The 20,044-nt window shown below is 57.7% G+C and overlaps 1 long non-coding RNA gene across 1 annotated transcript; it reads right to left on the reverse strand.

The window, feature by feature from the left end:
- Positions 1–3,064: 3,064 nt before the first annotated feature.
- On the reverse strand, positions 3,065–9,560 carry LOC135976984 (uncharacterized). The gene is made up of 6 exons (XR_010594278.1): positions 8,865–9,560; positions 8,365–8,460; positions 7,081–7,194; positions 5,566–5,589; positions 3,593–3,672; positions 3,065–3,171 (listed from the first exon to the last, which is right to left on the reverse strand). It is a non-coding gene; the product is annotated as an uncharacterized LOC135976984 (long non-coding RNA).
- Positions 9,561–20,044: the final 10,484 nt, after the last annotated feature.

Raw genomic sequence — 20,044 nt, forward strand, 5'->3', positions numbered from 1 at the left:
AGAGGCACAGGCCCTGCAGCGCCTCGGGCACCTGGCGCAAGTGCCGCATGATACGGAGCTGGCGCATCACATTGGCCGTGACATCCTCCTGCTGCAAGGGAACGAGAACCTGTCTGAGACTCAGACACCTCCGAGGAATCAGGGGGGATTAACGGCCCCTGGAACCAGCAGCATTTCCACCCAGCCCCTGCCCCCCTCTGAGGGATGGATTCCCCCTCCTGACCCCGAGGATGGAGTCTTGTTGTCCTTCCTAGTGACCTCCAGTGGCAACCCCCCCTCCTTGTATGGGGAGCTCCTGCCACTTCCCCCTCAGTGCCCCTGACAGCTGTTCCACCTCCAATCCACAGCTCAAGTTCTCAGACCCCTCTCCTCCAGCCCCACCCAGGTTGGGTAGGGAGGGGACTGTAGCGGGGGGGCAGGAGGGATTCTGGCAGCAGTGAAGTGGGATGTGGGGAGGTTGAGACCTTTCCCCAAGTCACCCCCATTCCATTTCCCTTTCCCCAGCCACTAATGCGGAAGCCGCAGGATGGCACCCCTGGTGAATGGGACGGATCAGCAGCCCCTGCTGACTAGGGTTACCATATGTCCGTTTTTTCCCGGACATGTCCTGCTTTTCGGCAATCAAACCCCGGTCCGGGGGGAATTGCCGAAAAGCCAAACATGTCCGGGAAAATGCCGGCCGGGCACTTCCCCTCCCGCGGCTGCTCTGCTCCGCTCCTCCCCTCTCAGACTTTAAGAGCCGAGCTGCCCGAGCCAGCGCTACTGGCTTCGGGCAGCCCCCCCTGCCTCCGGACCCTGAGCCACGGGCCAGGCACTTCTCCTCCCCGGCTCCAGCTGAGCTGCTCCGCTCCTCCCCTCTCAGACTTTAAGGTTCCAGCTGCGCTGGGGAAGCGCCGGCCGGGGGCGCAGGGTCTGGGGGCTGCTCGGCAAACCGTGAAGCCGGTAGCGCTCGGGCAGCCCTTTCCCCATGGCTGGGAGTGGGAGGGAGGAGGGGGCGGAGTTAGGGCGGGGAAGGAGCGGAGTTGGGGCAGGGCTAAGTGTGGGGGAAATGGGCGGGGCCAGGGCCCGTGGAGGGTCCTCCTTTTTTATTTATTAGACATGGTAACCCTACTGCTGACTGAATCCTCCTGTTCTCTCCAGAACGGGTCCAGCCTTGCCAGCAGCAGGACAAGCGTCCCCTGCCCATGTGCCTCAGCCCTGCCTGGTCAGACGCTATCACCCGTCAGTCCTTGGCCTCCCAGGCTGCCAGTGATGGGAACAACTCTGGGTGGTGGCTCGGGTGACACAGACACCAGACCACTAGGAATTGGGTGCGGCCCTGTGGGACAGGAGAGTCTCGCAGAGGGCACTTGGGGGACTCTCCTGCCCTTCCCAAGAGCGATAGCACCCTGTCCTAAGAACATAAGTCTGGGATGAGGCAAAGCTTGTCATTAATTAGCCTGGCTAAAGAGCTGGGTGGAGCTGCTCCGGGGACAAGCTGGCTCGCTCCTGCTCATGGAGGTGAATTCATCTCCCTTCCCAGGAGCACCTGCTCTCCCTTTCATTCCCCACCAGGCTCCTTGTGCCAGGCCAGCGAATGGCCACAGGATGGGAATGAGGCCTGGGCCCCGCCCCAATCTCCTGAGTCTAATGCAGCTGCTCACCTTGTCCCCCATCAGTTGCTGGGTTTCCCCCAGGAGGGAGTAGGTGACAGGGAGAGAGACACACACACATTTGTCCTTCTGGTTGCAGGGCTTGTGTCCTTCCAATCCCATTGGTGGCTGCACAGTGGGCAGAGTCCTCGCTGCGTGCCCGGCCCAACAGAATTGCAGGGCGTGGTGTGGAACACAGAAAGAGATAGAGAGACTCATCCTCCAGCCGGGGTCAGTCTGAGAGAAATTGGCTGGGGTCCCTGTCTCACTCTTCTAGCGGGTGCCATTTCCCAGCTGGGTTCCTTACCCCTCTGGTGCAGCAGCAGCTGGTAGAGCCGGTAAACCCCCTCCCTGGCCTGCCGGCTGATGTCCTTGGCTGGGTCACTGACGGACAGAGCCAGCTGTGCCATGTGGTGACCCATCCTGGGGAATTCCGCTGAGTTCTAATGGACGGGAGAGAGAGAGGGGACTCCATCAGCATTTTCCTGTCAGCTCCCCGTCCCTCCCGGGCCAGGACTCTCCTTCCCCTCAGCCCCTCTGCAGGAGATGCTAGACGATAGGAGCTAGAGCCAGACCCTTAATTTCCTCTGCCCCCAAGGAAGCCTGGAGCACAGGGCTGTGGGCAGGGCCCTCCATGAGGACTTGCTTCCCCAGCTGCTCCAGGATGACAGGGAGGCATGAACCTGGAGCACAGTCCCCTTAAAAGTCCAGAGTCACCACTTAACTAGGACAAGAAGAACTTGACTCAAGCCAGGCTCACTCTCTGCTCTGACTCTGCCTCCCCAAGAGGAACACTCCTAACCCACAGCCCCTGCAGCAGCAGATCCTACAGCCCGTCGGAGCCAGCCCACCTACCCCTGGAGTCAGGAAGCTGGGGTCAGAGGTCACTTACGTCAAACTCAGGGAGGGTGATGGTGGATCTGAGCAGGGCCGTGCTGCTCTTAACGGCCCTGGCTCTCTCTCGCGGCACCCTGGACACGATCCAGTAGTTAATGTGCTGTGGGGAAAGGAGAGATTGCACTGACTGCCCTGACCAAGGATGCCCACTGGGGGCCCGGCTAGGAGGACAGACTGGAAAATGGATCTAAGAGTGAAGGTAAAATTGCCCCCACCCCTCTCATCGGGCTCACCTTCAAGATGTACTGGAGCCTGTCGGTGTCTGGGGACTCTACCAGCAGGTTCCCCAGCATGGCGTCCAGGAGGTCTGGCAAGACCCTAGGCAAATCCTAAATGCAAGGGAGAGCCATGGGTCAGAGTTAGGGAAACTGGGGCTACATCTGCCACAGGATGGGAAGTGGGGTCTCTGGGAAGCACTGGTTAGACCCCAAACACATATCCTGGCCTCTCTCATTCACATCCCACTGCAGGCAATTAGCAAGGATTCATGGCAGGATGACAGCTGGCTCTTCAATCCATGACTTCAGCATGATCTACCTGCACTTGGGTGGTGTCCTTCTCCATACCCAGGGTGAAGACGGCGTGCAGGGCAGCTCGGAGGAGGTGGGTCTCCAGCTCTGGCTCCAGGGCAGGTGTCATGGTGCTGGCAAGAGAGAGGAGCCGGTATTAGACTGTGCAGTGCGGGGATGGGACTGGCACCAACACGCAGGTGAAACTGCAGCGAAATGGGCACAGGCTGGCAAGAATGGAAACTGAGGCACCGAGCCAGGGAATGACAAGGCCAAGGTTTCTCAGACAGACAGTGGCAGGGCAGGAATAGCCCCTGTTCCCTGCACCCTGCTGCCCCTCCTGTATCTGATCCTGGGAGTGAGCCTCTCCCAAAGCCGTTGCAATGTTACTGGAGTGAAAAGAACAGCCCAGCCAGGAGAGAGTGACCCTTCCCCGCACCTCTGCCAGAGGAGCCACCCTTGGGCGGTGACCTGGGAGTGGGAGGGGCAGTGACTCCCAGCCCTGGGCCTGAGCAGCGCTGGGGTTAGGGGAACCGGGCCGGAGGGTCTCGGTACCTGAGGTTGCCCACAGCAATCAGGGAGTTAGCGAGGACGGCGCCGGGTGGAGAGTTATCAGGCAGCTCCTCAATGAGCTCCTGTGAGACCCAAAGGAGACAAAGGAGCGTGTGAGATTCGGGCCACGCTGACACTTCCCAGTGAGGAGATTACACAGCCAGGGCCCCACACAGCCAGCAGGATCCCCCCACCTGCCTCCCGCTCCTCCGATTCCTGCCCAATAGTGACCACTCTCCGAATTTCTCCCGTCTCTTCGCCCCGACCATTTCTGGTTTCTGCAGACTAGATGTTTTAGCAAAGTTTAGAATTCCTTGGTGCTCAACACCGTGAAACTCCCCTTTCTCCTTCACAAAGGGCTTTAACGCCCCTTATCTCACCCAGGCTCTCGACTGCCCAAAGTTGGAGAATTGTCCCTGTTCCCACTGCAGATCACCCCCCACGACACACACACAGAGTCCTCCTGGTGGTGGGAGGGGAACAGAGGAAAGGACAGAAGACGTAAGAGATGAAGAGAAAGGAGGGAGGGATGGAGGAAAAGGTAAAACAAAAAGGACAAACCCTAATGTCTTACCTTCTAAACAGGGACGTCTGTTTTCTAGTAAAATCAGGAAAAAGAAAAGAGAAAACTCAAAAGAGGTTCCTCCTGGCGCTCATGTACGTGAACCTAAATACTCTCTCAGTCCTCAAAGAGAGACCTCGAGAAGGAGACTTGCTGAAGCAAAGCTACAGGGAACTCTGAGGTTTCCCTGGCCCTGCGCCCCTGTCCTGCCTGGCTGATGTCAGCATCTCTCTGTGAGGTCACCACCTCCCCAGCACCTTTGACCAATAGGCTGAGGTCCTGCAAAAGGCCTTTGTGATGTCACTGCCACACCCACTCCTCCCCTGCAGTGCTAATGTCCTGCCACAGGGCAGACACTTTGGAGGTTTGAGCTACACAAAGAGGAGACACTTAGATCTCAAAAATTAGATGAGATGTTTCAGTCTGAGCTCAGTAGTTGCTGCTCTTAACAATTGCAACATAATAAAATACAAATAAAATAGACTATTTCAGCCATTCTATTATGTCATAATCTGATCTGCGTAAACATGATAGGACACCTCATCTTATGCACTGCTCCTAGTGACACTCTCCAATAGATCCCCATCCTCCATCCGCCGGGAGGTAGGTAGGGGCCGATTGTTATCCCTACTTGAAAGAGGGAGAAGCTAAGGCTGAGAAAGGAGAATTGACTTGTCTTAGGTCACACAGCCAGTCCGTGGCAGAGTTGGGAATAGGACCCAAGAGCCCTGATTTTCAAACTAACCGTTGGATCTTGAATTTCAGACATTGAATGACCTGAATAAAGTGCTCTCAAGTGAGTTCCAGACCAGCAAGAGTTCATAGTAATTATTCAGCAAGTATTTTAGGAGAACTGGAATGGTAGAGAAAATAATGAACTGCAGAGAAGCAGTAAAATTTGTCGAACATATGACTGGTTATGACTATTTACTTGGTCTTAAAAGAAAACAACAGGGACCTGAGTCTCCTCCCTGTCAATAACCCCCTGCTCAGCCAATCAGGGTAGAGACTGAGGGGCGGGAGGATGAGGGTTGTCACCAGAGAGCCCAAAGGATGGCCCAGGTCATCGCTGGGGATCACTGTCTGAGCACTATTTCAGCCCCACATTTTTCGGTGGACCTCCCACAATGGGAGTTGTAGAGCACCCCCCACGACACACACACACCCCTCCTGGTGGTGGGAGGGGAACAGGGGAAAGGATGAAAGAAGTAAGAGATTAAAAGAAAGGAGGGAGGGATGGAGGAAAAGGTAAAAGAAAAAGGACAAACCTTAATGTCCCCAGTGATTCTAAGGGACAAAATCCCAGCTGGGGAATAACATTCGACCACCTTAGCTAGTGTTTTCCATGCCTAAAATTCAGCTGGCGCCAGATGCAGCAGACTGAACAGGTTCCAAACCTCTCGGAGGCTCTTACCTTCTAAACAGGGACGTCAGTTTTCTAGTGAAATCAGGAAAAAGAAAGGAGAAAACTCAAAAGAGGTTCCTCCTGGTGCTCACATACATGAACCCAAATACTCTCTCAGACCTCAAAGAGAGATCTCGAGAGGAGACTTGCTGAAGCAAAGCCCACAGGGGTCTCTGAGGTTTCCCTGGCCCTGCGCCCCTGTCCTGCCTGGCTGATGTCAGCATCCCTCTGTGAGGTCACCACCTCCCCTGCACCTTTGGCCAATAGGCTGAGGTCATGCAAAAAGCCTTTGTGATGTCACTGCCACACCCACTCCTCCCCTGCAGTGCTAATGTCCTGCCACAGGCCAGACACTTTGGAGGTTTGAGCTACTCCCTGTGGATCACCCCGCTCAATGAGTGTTCATTCTAGGAAGCAAGCCGGCTAGACAGTAAAACATCACAAGCTGCTCCCAATGCTACACTTGGTTTCTCAGAAATGAGTAGACTTTATGGCCAGAAGAGACAGTTAGAGCATCTAATCTGACCCCCTGCATATCACAAGCCTCCTGTCTACCACAATAGCTACTTTTGGGGCAAACACATTCCGGAAAGGCATCTAGTCTTGATTAATGACATCAAGAGATGGAGAATCCACCACTTTCCTTGGTAGCTTCTTCCTGTGGTCAATCATCCTCGCTGTTGAATATTTGTGCCTTATTTGTCATAGGAATTTGTCTCTTTTCACCTTCCAGCCATTGGGTCTCGTTCTGCCTTTCTCTGCTAGACTAGAGAGCCCTTTAATACCCAGTATTTTCTCTCCATTAAGGCACTTCAACACTTCAGTGAAGTCCCCTTCAATCTTCTTTTGATAAGCTAAACATGTTGAGCTCTTTCAATAGCTCACTAGAAGGCATTTTTCTCCAGCTCTCAGAACATTTGGTGGCTCTTTGCTGCCCCAGCTCCAATTTCTAGGACCATCTTTTTCAAAGGAGGACACCAACACTGGAGGCAGTATTCCAATAGCAGTCCCACTGCTTCTGTGTCACCTCCCTATCCTACTCACGGCTCTGCTCCTACGTCTAATGATGGCTTTAGCCCTGTTCACCACAGCATCACACTGGGAGCTCATGTTGAGTGGCTTCTCCACTCTGGCCCCTAAATCCTTTTCAGAGTCACTGCTTTCCTGGATACACGTCCCCATTCTGGAGGTGTGGCCGGCGTGCCTTGTGGCTACGTATAGGACCTTGCATTGGGCTCTGCTCAAACTTGTTTTCTTTGAATGGGTCCAGCTGGCCAAATGAGCCAGATCGCTCTGTATCACTGCCCTCTCCCCATCAGGAATTACCACTCTGCCTGTATTTTGTCACCCCCCAATCTTATCCGCAGTGATTGTATGTTTTCTCCCAATTCATTGATAACAATTATTTTAAAAAATTAGTCCTTGAGAGCTTCTTCAGACCCTTAGTACCTGCTCCCCACATCACAGTGAGAAATGCCGTCCAGCCCTGCTGGTACATAGGGGATAAGCACAGAACAAACGTACCTTTAGGAGTTGTGTTGTCCATAGGCTCTGAACAACATGTGGGGGTCAGCAGATTACAAACGCACGACAGACCTGTAGTGTAGACAGGTCCCAACTGTGTCTCAGTTTCGCACCCTATAAAATGGGGAGAACAAACAAAACCTTGATTAGCTCCATTTGATAGCTGGGGAAACCGAGGCACACAGCGGTGCAGAGACTCGCTCATGGTCCCAAAGCCAGGAATAGAAAACAGACGATCTGATAGCCAGGCCTGGGACGTAACCCTGGTTTTCCTGGCCTTGCTGCTCTAAGTTTAGTCACAGCCTCCATGTCTTTCCCCCCGTGTCCCTTAATCCCACGTCACTGCAGAAGAGAGATTTTCTGGTAGCCAGCTGGCTCTCCTGCATGTGGATGTCATTCCAAAAGACGTGCTCTGGCTCAGTCCCATGCTATGGTTGGCTGAAGGAACCACTTGGTCACATTCTAGGCCCTGAGTTATACAGGAGGGGCGACTAGATGCACATAATGGTCTTTTCTGACCTGAACCTCTATCAATCGCTACATTTTCTGCTGCTAGGAAGAGAACTCTGGACCTATTTTCTCTCATTCACTTTCAGTCGGAATAATTTCAATCCAGGCCAAAGGATTTCCTCTTCCATTGTGTCTTCAGCACCTTTGCGAGCAACCAGTTACTGTTACCCACAGGTTACCAGTTTCAACCTGTCCCAGGGTGAGATGGCCAGGAAAGGGGTTGGACCTCAACTGCACCTGGCCCAGGTGATGCAGCTCTCTAGGGTGAAGGGAGTAATTGTGGGGGTCACGTGACAAGACGCAGCCTGTGACTAGGACCCAGGCCTGCTGAGAGATAGAAGGGCACCCTGTGCTCAGCCAGGAGAGAGACCCCAAGGGAAGCAGGCATGGGAGGGGCTTGGAGAGTTCTTTAAAGGTCAGGGACAAGCTGGGAAGGGGCCAGGCTGAGCACTAAGGACAAGGCCCTAGGAGGGAAAGACAGGGCAGTTTAGGAGATGGGGCAGATAGTCCAGTTGGTTTCGGCTCCCAGGACCAGACACCCAGAGGTGACGGTGATTGTCGGGGCTTCTGTCCTTCTTCCCCAGTGTAGATTTGATAGTGGAGAAGACTGATGCCGTAAGGGGGAAGTGAGTTACCCCAAGGTCACCCAGTGAGTTTATATCACGAATGCATACTCGGAAGGATCCAATAGAAACATGGATTTTCCAGTCTCTTCTTTCTAGGAGTCCCCAGGGCTACGGTAAAATTCCTGCTGCCCCTCCCCATTCTGCTCACCTCCAAGATGTGCTGGAGTTTGTCTGTGCTGGGGGGTGCTGTCAGCAGGATCGAGAGCTCGTCATCCATGTTCTCTGGGCAGGCCTTGCTCAGAGCCTGCCAGCGGAGGGAGACCAGGGGTCAGGAGCCTGCATTAGCACCGGTGTGCCATTGACCAGGAGCTGGCTGAGGTAAGCGCCGCCTGGCCGGAGCTCGCACCCAGAAACCCTGCCCCAGGTCGGAACCCCCTCCCACACCCAAATTCCCTCCCAGACCTCACACCCGGCACCCCAACCCCCTGCCCCAGGTCGGAACCCCCTCCTGTACCCTAATCCCTCCCAGACCCCACACCCCCACCCACACCCCAATCCCCTACCCCAGCCCTGAGCCCCCTCCCGCACCCAAACTCCCCCCAGAGTCCGCACCCCAACCCTCTGCCCCAGCCCGGATCCCCCTCTGGCACCCCAAACCCCTAATCTCCAGCCCAATCCCAGAGCCCGCATCCCCACCGGAGCCCTCACCCCTCCCTGCACTCCAATCCCCAGCTCCAGCCCAGTGAAAGTGAATGAGGGTGTGAGAGCGAGCGACTGAGGGAGGTGGGCTGGGCTGGAGTGAGTGGGGGTGGGGCCTTGGGGAAGGGCATGAAAGGGGTTGGGTCAAGGGCGTTTGGTTTTGTGCAAGTAGAAAGTTGACAACCCTACTTAAGGACCTTTGAAAAGCAGCCTCCTTAGCACCGCTCCTGATACCAGGGGCCAAGGCGCCCCCGGACATGAGAACCACAATAGGCCAGAGCAAAACGCTGCGTTAGAAATCGGAGCTCAGGCTGCCAAGCGAACGATAGCTGACAGACAGGAGATGCGGGAATTAAGGTTGTGCCTTCAGCCAGCAACTGGTGTTCATCCGTTTGCACCACACACACACCTGTAGGCAGGGCCACTATTTCCTTGTCTGTCTGCCTGTTTAGCGTCTCTCGGTCCTTACTGTGCCCATCACCGTGGTGTAGGGTGACCAGATGTCCTGATTTTATAGGGACAGACCCGATTTTTGTGTCTTTTTCTTATATAGGCTCCTATTACCCCCCCCCCCACCCCCGTCCCGATTTTTCACACTTAATGTCCGGTCACCCTACCGTGGTGTCTGAGTGGCAAACCAAGGGTTTGACGTATGCATATGAAACTGCCTGACTGGAAGGACGTGGTTTGGTGTGGATCAGTGACTGCTGGGGCGATTGGTGGCAGAAGGCTCTGAGGGCCTGGCTCATTCCGACCTGGCTCATTCCAATGGCTTCTACAGCTGAGAGCAGCCCAGTCTCCTGCCTGGGTCCGACGCAAACCAGGAAGTACAGGACCACAGTTAATAAGAACAGCTAAAAAGATCATTTTCGCTGAGCCCAGCCGTGCACAGATTTCCAGCTTAGGTTGCATTTTCAGCAAAAGTTCTTCTTGATTATTTTCTCCCAACCCCTTTGTGCCTCCATAATAGCCAGCCACCCCGTCAGTCACATCCTGGGGCGCTCCAGGGACAGCGTGTGTGCGTGTATGTGTACGTCTGTATATATATGTATGTGTACATGTGTGTATGTATGTGTGTACGTGTATGTGCACATGAGTGTGTGCACATGTGAGCGTGCGTGTGTATGTGTGTACATGTACCCCAGTCAGATGTATACATCTGGATTTCCTTTGAAAGAATTTTCAAATTGAGCTGAACAAGTGCAATGGCAAAGCACCCAATTCCTCTGCCCCCCAACTGCCTTCGCTGCTTTAACGTACAACCTGCTCCGCTGGCACCTCTGACTCCTGAAAGCCCTAACGCTCCAGGGGAGCAGGCCGTGCCCTGCCCTGCCCTGGCTGCCCCGGGTGTTACCTCGGAGGGAATCGTTCCAGATTCCAATGGGTGGCAGGTCCAGGGAAGAGCCTTATCTGGGGAGAGGCTGTACCAGACCCGCCCGACCCAGGCAGGCTCCCAGGTACTCTCTGCTCGGGGCTGATAAGGCTCCTTAGCAGTTTCTCTCCAAACAAATTCCAGTTCAAGACACCTGAGAGCTCCACAGCAGGGCAGCATCCCCAGAGCGCAGCAGGGCGGGGGTTAGGGGGAGCAGTCGGTAGCAGCACCTGCCCCTCGTACGGCAGGAGTGAGAAGTGCCAGCCTCTCTGCACAGAGCAGCAGCGTTCAGCCTGGGCCAGACGTGCAGCGGTGATGGGTAAGAGCGGGCTTGGAGAGCCAGAGGGTCTGTGGGGCAGCGCTGGGCCCTTCTGCTCCGCACTAGGGCCGGGTGGGCGTGTTCAGCTGGGATTGGAACCCACCAGCACTTGTGGGTGCGAATGTGGGGCTGGAACGCAACGTGGGGCGCTACTGGGGGGAAGGGCAGAGAGACACTCGGGCTGAGACTCAGAGGAGCAGAGACTACTGGCTGGGGACGGAGTACATCTATTGGATCGCCAAGCAGAAGGTCTACCAGGTCAGGTTTGTCATCCACGATTCATCCGGCACCATGAAATACGCAGACTACAACCTCTTCGGTCTGGAAGACGAGTCCAAAGGCTACAGGCTGAGGCTGGGCTCTTACACTGGGACTGCAGGGGACGCCATGACTTCAAACAATCCTAGCACCGTGCATGACAACATGAAGTTCTCTGCTAAAGACCTGGATCAGGACACTTCCAGTGGGAACTGTGCGTCTAGCTCTGGTGGGGGCTGGCGGTACTCGGCTTGTTATTCTGTTCGACTGAACGTCAAAGGGAGCATCACTTGGGGTAGTTTCTGTAGTGGGAACTGCCAAGCCTCCGCCATCCTCATCAAACCAGCGTCCTACTGTTAGTCACCCCTTCCCCACCTTCCTGTCTGCAGTGAGGCCAACCCCTGCTCCACGAAGGGAGGGAAAAGGGTCAGAGTGTGTCATGGCCAAACCTCCCGCCCGCCCTCACAGGCCTTGCTGGGGGAAGTATCAGGGTTACCCAGGAAACGGGGCCACTTTCCTTCTCCTCTCCCTCCCTGCAGACTTTACAAGCTTTTCTCCACTGGGCCTTTCTGCGCTGGGCTGACTCCCGTGCACCAGCGTCCGGCTGGAGTGACTCTTCCGCGTCATTTTAGCTCGGCGATGCGATGAGCAGGCCTAGAGGTCACTGGAAAGGTGAAATCTCAAGCATGGCGGGATCTTCTCAAACACCCTCTGCATGGCCCTGCCTCGGGTCCAGGCTTTGGAATAAACACACACTTCTAAGCAGTGAGGTCTGCAGCTGGTAACTCTGTGCCCTGCTGTCACTGTCTCTCTGGGTGCTCCCATGGGCACCACGCTGCTGGAGAACATGCCTGGCATTACCAGGTTCACAGGCAGGGCATGCGGGGCTGCTGGGATGGGCCCTTTGTTCCCTGCCAGAGTAAATCTCCAGGCCACCAGCCCTTCCGTTTGGGGTCGGGGGGAGGAGAGACTGGGGCCAGAGGGATTTTCTGGGGGAGGAGAAAGAGGAGATGTGAGCGGGAGGAGAGACTTGGGCCCTTAGTGCTGGGAGAGAGGAGTCCTTGGGCCCCCTGCCCTCTGGACCACATCCAGAGAGCCTGTAGGGCAGAGGCAGCGTCCATCCCACTCCCACTGCAGGCGGAGCTGCTCCTCACCTGAGACTGAAGGCTCTGCCCGCAGCTCTGCCTGGCCACGTGCAGACTCCTGGAGCAGGAGTGCGGTGCTTGCCTCATACCAGGGCATCCTGTGGCAGCCCTCATCTATGGGGTATCACGCTGGGCCTAAATGCTGCGGCCAGGTCCCTGGATTCTGCACCACTTCGTTTAAATTAAAGAATGGTGCCCAGGGGCTGGGGCCGACGGCATCTTCGTGGGGTAGGACCCTGCTGGCTGGAGCCATGTGCCAGCAGGGACCGGGTGGGGAGGCCCCAGACCACTGGGCTGAATGCATCCCACTGCTTGTGTGGTAAAATGCAGCCTGTTTCCCCAGCTAGCACATGGTCCCATGGCAGCTTGCACACTAGTTAGCTAGGAGTCTGGCCGCACCCCTTGGCGGAGGACAATGCCCCTATGGTGGCCCGCAGGCCTGGTGCAAGGACTGGTCCCTTTCCCTAGTGCTGTCTGGGCCCAAGGTAGGAACCCTGCCCCACTCCTGCACAGCCGGGGGAGGGGAGGAAAGAGGCCCCTGGTGCTCCCATGCCACCTGGCACAGGGCCTGGCTCTTCATCTCTACATCCGTCCTGCCCCTGCAGTCAGCAGGGCCCAGTTCTCTGAGGGGATCAGTGCCCCCTCCCTCGGCATCACCGTGGAGCTGCTCCTTGTGACACCATCATTCAGCTTGTGCCGATCAATCCTTTCATAGGAAACATTTGAAAATGCTTTGAAATCTCCCGGCTCCCTCCCAGTCCGGGGCTCCTGGCCGGCCCCTGCCTGTCGCCACGGGCAGCTTCTCACACTCCCCTCAGAGCACACGGGGGGATGGGGACCTGGGACGTTAGGCAGTGGTCTGGCCAGCGAAATCCCTGTTCTTTGTTCCTGAGCCGCACCTGGCACTGATGCCAGTCCCATTCCCAGGCCGTGAGGTTACACGCAAGCTGCCAACAGAAAAGGGGCATGTTCATCTTCCCTCTTCAGCAGCATTGGCTGATCCCACTGCGCCCTGCAGAGCCACAGTGAGCCAGGGACGCTGGCTGGGCAGCACGGGGCGTGGGCTGGGCCCTGGGAGACAGGCCATGGACGGAGCAGGGGTGGGGGCAGGCAGGGCTAAGCAGGGCTCTGGAAATCTGTAGGGAGGATGTCTGTATGTAGGGGGATGTACGGGGGAGCCTGACTGTGGGACTGGCCTGAGCTGGGAATCTGGGCTGGGCAACAGTGACTGTCTCCACAGCAAGGCAACTAGGGCTTCCCATAGGGCTGTGCCAGGGAACAGAGGCTGCAGCTTCAAACAACCATGCAGGGGGCTCCCCAGAACCACAACTTCCCCCACAACCCTGGTCCAGTCCTCCAGACACTCCTCCCCCAATGCTCTTCTCTCCCATAATTCCCTAGCTGGCTGCTTCAGGGGCACTGTCCTGGCAGAGGGAACTGGGAGTCGCGGTTCCTGAAGGGCGGGTTTGTGTTCCCAGCTTCTCACCGGCTCTTGCCTTTAGCAGCTGCCCGGTGCCCTCGTCTCCTGCTCCTCACCGGCCTGCTGGCCCTGTCAGCCCCAGTTCTCACCCTGGAAATACACAACCTGAACATCTTAACGGGACCCACCCATGCAATCAGGAACTTCCACCCAAAGCACCTGAAGGCAGGTGTGTTGTCTTGTTGTCACATTCCCAGCTTTGCCCAGCTGGCAGAGCGTTTGTGGCTCCCAAACGCTGTCTCTGTGTCTCACCCGACATTCATCCAGCAGGGATGGGGAGGAGCTTGTGGCTGTGGTCACCGTGTGATTGTGCTCAGTGGCCCCTTGGCCTGTGGTTTGCGGTCTGGCCCTGCCAGCATCTCTTGAAAACTTACAGGAGCCAAACCCCCTCCAGGCCAACAATCTTTGTGGGTGTTTGTCCCCGGGGGGGGTGTGGGAGGGAGGACAGGCCAGGATCGCCGGCCCATGAGGCTGGGGTCAAGTCAGAACATTGGTTATATGCCCAGTACTTGGTCCTCGGTCCTCGGCTGACAGTCAGATCCAGGGTGTGCCCAGAACAGGGCGGCCCGGGTGGGCTCCATGTGGCCAGGAGATCACACACGCATGTGTCCCTGGCACTGGTCACACGAACGCTGAGCTCCCCCAGGATAACAAACCTGCGGGATTCCAACCCCATTAGACCCTGTGGGACACAAGCAAATCCGCAGCATGGACCCACCCAAAGCCGGAGGACAGATAATGATAACACGACTCAGACAGTAATAACAGCAACCCATGACATCTTCCTACTGCAGCGTTACCCGGAGGCCCCAGTTGTCACGGAGGATGGGGGAGTCAGGGCCCTGCACCCCCCACTTCCTGCAATTCACCGGGACTCTCAGCCAGCCAGTAAAACAGACGGTTTATTAGATGACAGGAACACAGTCCAAAACAGAGCTTGTAGGTACAGAGAACAGGACCCCTCAGTCAGGTCCATCTTGGGGGTAGGGAGCCCAGACCCCGGTGCTGGGCCTCCCTCCGTTTCCCCAGACAGCTCCAAACTGAAACCCTCCAGCCTTTGTCTCTTTCCCGGGCCAGGAGGTCACCTGATCTCTTTGTTCTCCAACACCTTCAGTTGGCACCTTGCAGGGGAGGGGCCCAGGCCATCAGTTGCCAGGAGACAGGGTGTCGGCCATTCTCTGTGGAGACCCCTGCACACCCCTGCACACCTCTCGGGCTCTGCAACAATCACACCCTTATCCCATCACCTAGATACTTAAGAAATGCATAGGGGAAACTGAGGCACCCACAGTATTCAGAGAAAACATTAAGACCATTCCCACTTCGTCACACCCAGTCTGGAGGCAGGGTGCCTAGGACTGGACACTGCACCCCCAGGGACAAGAGGACAGGCCCTGTGGCAGGGAACTCATGCTCTAGGGTCACAACACCCCACACCAGGCAGATGAAGCAGGTAAAGGGGGTGGGGTGGGGATGGGGTGCAGGAAAAGGTTAAGGGAGCTCATTTAGCGCAGGAGGCTGGAGGCTTAGCTCACTCACAAATCAGGGCCTTCGACACAGGGTTGGCAGGTGTCGGGTTTTCGACCAGAACGCCTGCTCGAAAAGGGACCCTGGCAGCTCTGGTCAGCACCGCCCACCGGGCCATTAAAAGTCTGGCCGGTCGGTGGCACAGCGGGGCTAAGGCAGGCTCCCTTCCTGACCTGGCTCAGCGGGGTTCCCGGAAGTGGCCGGCACGTCCCTGCAGCCCCTAGGCGCAGGGGCGATCAGGAAGCTCCACTCGATGGCCTCACCCCGAGTGCTGGCTCTGCAGCTCCCATTGGCCGGGAACCATGGCCAATGGGAGCTGCGGGGCCTGTGGGCGCAGGCAGCACACAATGCTGCCTGGCCATGCCTCCTCCTAGGGGCTGCAGGGACGTGCTGGCTGCTTCTGGGAGCCCTGCGGAGCCAGGACAGGCAGGGAGCCTGCCTTAGCGCCGGTGTGCCGTTGACCAGGAGCCGGCTGAGGTAAGCGCCGCCTGACCGGAGCTCGCACCCAGAAACCCTGCCCCAGGTCGGAACCCCCTCCCACACCCAAATTCCCTCCCAGACCTCACACCCGGCACCCCAACGCCCTGCCCCAGGTCGGAACCCCCTCCCACACCCAAATTCCCTCCCAGACCTCACACCCGGCACCCCAACCCCCTGCCCCAGGTCGGAACCCCCTCCTGTACCCTAATCCCTCCTAGACCGCACACCCCCACCCGCACCCCAATCCCCTACCCCAGCCCTGAGCCCCCTCCCGCACCCAAACTCCCTCCCAGAGTCCGCACCCCAACCCTCTGCCCCAGCCCGGATCCCCCTCTGGCACCCCAAACCCCTAATCTCCAGCCCAATCCCAGAGCCCACATCCCCACCGGAGCCCTCACCCCTCCCTGCACTCCAACCCCCAGCCCCAGCCCAGTGAAAGTGAGTGAGGGTGTGAGAGCGAGCGACTGAGGGAGGTGGGCTGGGCTGGAGTGAGTGGGGGTGGGGCCTTGGGGAAGGGCATGAAAGGGGTTGGGTCAAGGGCGTTTGGTTTTGTGCAAGTAGAAAGTTGACAACTCTACTTAAGGACCTTTGAAAAGCAGCCTTCTTAGCACCGCTCCTGATACCAGGGGCCAAGGCGCCCCCGGACATGAGAACCACAATAGGCCAGAGCAAAATGCTGCGTTAGAAATCGGAGCTCAGGCTGCCAAGCGAACGATAGCTGACAGACAGGAGATGCGGGAATTAAGGTTGTGTCTTCAGCCAGCAGCTGGTGTTCATCCGTTTGCACCACACACACACCTGTAGGGAGGGCCACTATTTCCTTATCTGTCTGCCTGTTTAGCATCTCTCGGTCCTTACTGTGCCCATCACCGTGGTGTAGGGTGACCAGATGTCCTGATTTTATAGGGACAGACCCGATTTTTGTGTCTTTTTCTTATATAGGCTCCTATTACCCCCCCCACCCCCGTCCCGATTTTTCACACTTAATGTCCGGTCACCCTACCGTGGTGTCTGAGTGGCAAACCAAGGGTTTGACGTGTGCATATGAAACTGCCTGACTGGAAGGACGTGGTTTGGTGTGGATCAGTGACTGCTGGGGCGATTGGTGGCAGAAGGCTCTGAGGGCCTGGCTCATTCCGACCTGGCTCATTCCAATGGCTTCTACAGCTGAGAGCAGCCCAGTCTCCTGCCTGGGTCCGACGCAAACCAGGAAGTACAAGACCACGGTTAATAAGAGCAGCTCAAAAGATCATTTTCGCTGAGCCCAGCCCTGCACAGATTTCCAGCTTAGGTTTGCATTTTCAGCAAAAGTTCTTCTTGATTATTTTCTCCCAACCCCTTTGTGCCTCCATAATAGCCAGCCACCCCGTCAGTCACATCCTGGGGCGCTCCAGGGACAGCGTGTGTGCGTGTATGTGTACGTCTGTATATATATGTATGTGTACATGTGTGTATGTATGTGTGTACGTGTATGTGCACATGAGTGTGTGCACATGTGAGCGTGCGTGTGTATGTGTGTACATGTACCCCAGTCAGATGTATACATCTGGATTTCCTTTGAAAGAATTTTCAAATTGAGCTGATCAAGTGCAATGGCAAAGCACCCAATTCCTCTGCCCCCCAACTGCCTTCGCTGCTTTAACGTACAACCTGCTCCGCTGGCACCTCTGACTCCTGAAAGCCCTAACGCTCCCGGGGAGCAGGCCGTACCCTGCCCTGCCCTGGCTGCCCCAGGTGTTACCTCGGAGGGAATCGTTCCAGATTCCAATGGGTGGCAGGTCCAGGGAAGAGCCTTATCTGGGGGGAGGCTGTACCAGACCCGCCCGACCCAGGCAGGCTCCCAGGTACTCTCTGCTCGGGGCTGATAAGGCTCCTTAGCAGTTTCTCTCCAAACAAATTCCAGTTCAAGACACCTGAGAGCTCCACAGCAGGGCAGCATCCCCAGAGCACAGCAGGGCGGGGTTAGGGGGAGCAGTCGGTAGCAGCACCTGCCCCTCGTACGGCAGGAGCGAGAAGTGCCAGCCTCTCTGCACAGAGCAGCAGCGTTCAGCCTGGGCCAGACGTGCTGCGGTGATGGGTAAGAGCGGGCTCGGAGAGCCAGAGGGTCTGTGGGGCAGCGCTGGACCCTTCTGCTCCGCACTAGGGCCGGGTGGGCGCGTTCAGCTGGGATTGGAACCTACCAGCATTTGTGGGTGCGAATGTGGGGCTGGAATGCAACGTGGGGCGCTCCCACCTCGCCCGGGGGCGACTGGGGGGAAGGGCAGAGAGACACCTGGGCTGAGACCCCAGCTCCAGGGAGACAGTCACCCCGGCCCAGCCGGGTTAAATTGCCCAGCTGTGTGACAGCCCCGCCATCCCCGAGGTGTCCCCCCTCCGGTATGTCACAGCAGGGTAATGTGCGTATTGAACGGCAGGGGTTGCCAGAGACTGGCTGGGAGAGGCCTTTGGGGATGGAGGAAGCAGCACTTAGGTACATGCCAACCTCCCTACAGAGGAGGGGCCGTGCCCCACAGCTGTGGGGCAGGGAGCTGGGACACTGCGCGGTGGGTCATTGTCTGGCCCAGGCCCTTCCTAGCAGGAGGCCGAGGCCGAGGCATTTTCTTCAGGTCACCTTCCGCTGCAGCTTGGCCACGGGCCCCCATAGCCACTAGCCCAGCCAGGGATCCCAAGTGGGGATTGTCACGGCTGGCTCCTCCCTGCCGCCAGCAGCTCTTCACTGCCAGGGAATTCCTGAAATCCTGTGTGCCCCTCCCCCACCCACCTCCTGGGGCTGTGAGTGCCCCCCCCGGACAGCCCCCCCCCGAGCTCTGAGTGCCACTGGCCAGTCCCTCCCCTCAGCCCCCCCCCACCTCCTGGGGCTCTGAGTGCCCTAAGCCAGTCCCCCTCCCACACCCCGGGGCTGAGTGACCTTGGCCAACCCCCGTCCCTTCAGGAGGAACTCCCAGTACCCACCCAGCCCCCACACCTCAGGGTTCCCCTCCCTGCGGCTTTGTGCCCATACCACCACCAGGGCCGGCTTTAGGCCAATTCAAGCAATTCCCCTGAATCGGGCCCCGGGCCCAAGCCCCGGTACGGTGTACCGGCAAGAGCCGGTGCGCTCTACCAGGGTGGCCCGGCTTCCCCAGGGGGCAATTTAAAGGACCTAGGGCTCCCAGCAGGAGCCGGAGCCCCAGGCCCTTTAAATTGCTACCAGACCCCCACTGCTGGAGCCCTGGGGTAGGGCTGTGGGGCTCTGGGGGCTATTTAAAAAGTCCGGGGCTCCCGCTGCCTCTACCGCCCCGGCCCTTTAAATAGCCACTGGAGCCCAGCTGCTTCCCCAGGGCTCCCGCGGCTATTTAAAGGGCTGGGGCGGTAGAAGCAGGGGAGCCCTGGGCCCTTTAAATAGCCCCCAGAGCCCTGGGATAGCGGGGGGCTCGGGGGCTATTTAAAGGGCCGGGGCTCCAGCTGCCTCTGCTGCACCCCGTCCCCGCACCAGCCCCGCACCACCTGCCCTGCCCGCAGCCAGCCCCGTCTCCAGCCAGCCCTGCACCCCCTGTCCACAGCCAGCCCCTGCTGCACCCCTGCCCTACCTCCAGCCCCGCCCGCCCTGTTCTGCCCACACCAGCCCCGCCCCCCTGCCCTGCCTGCAGCCAGCCCTGCACCCCCTGCCCACAGCCAGCCTCTGCCGCACCCCCTGCCCTGTCTCCAGGCAACCCCTGCTGCACCCCCCTGCGGCCCTGCCCAAAGCCAGCCAGCCCCACACACCCCTGTCTCCAGCCAGCCCCACACCCCTTGCCCTGTCTCCAGGCAACCCCTGCCGCACCCCCCTGTGGCCCTGCCCAAAGCCAGCCAGCCCCACACACCCCTGTCTCCAGCCAGCCCCACACCCCTTGCCCTGTCTCCAGGCAACCCCTGCCGCACCCCCCTGTGGCCCTGCCCAAAGCCAGCCAGCCCCACACACCCCTGTCTCCAGCCAGCCCCACACCCCTTGCCCTGTCTCCAGGCAACCCCTGCCGCACCCCCCTGTGGCCCTGCCCAAAGCCAGCCAGCCCCACACACCCCTGTCTCCAGCCAGCCCCGCACCCCTTGCCCTGCCTGCAGCCAGACCCTACCTCCAGTGAGCCCCTGCCCTGCCTCCAGCCAGTCCCATGTCCACTGGTGCCCTGCAGTTCCCAGGGCAGTAACCCTGCACACCTGCTTCAATGAGGGGGGCAGGGAGCAGCTGGGACCCACACATGTGCACACCACTAGGGTGACCAGACAGCAAGTGTGAAAAATCGGGACAGGGGGTGGGGGATAATAGGATCCTATAAGAAAAAGACCCCAAAATCGGGACTGTCCCTATAAAATCAGGACATCTGGTCACCCTAGCACACCCCCAGGGAGTGGCGGGGACCCACACACGTGAAACGGAGCTCATTAATAACCGATCAACAGCATATATGATGCAATGTACATAATATAGAATTTTATTATTTATATAGTTATAGAAAGTAAATAATACATGGAAGAAATGAAAGGCTTTTTTTTACATTATTTTTTTTGTTAGTCATCCCTGCAGGGGCCCCGCCAAAAATGTTCAAATTGGGCCCCGCCCTTCCTAAAGCCGGCCCTGCTGGAGAGAACAGG

The sequence above is a fragment of the Chrysemys picta genome, chromosome 21 (assembly GCF_011386835.1).
Source record: "Chrysemys picta bellii isolate R12L10 chromosome 21, ASM1138683v2, whole genome shotgun sequence".
Lineage (NCBI taxonomy): Eukaryota > Metazoa > Chordata > Testudines > Emydidae > Chrysemys > Chrysemys picta.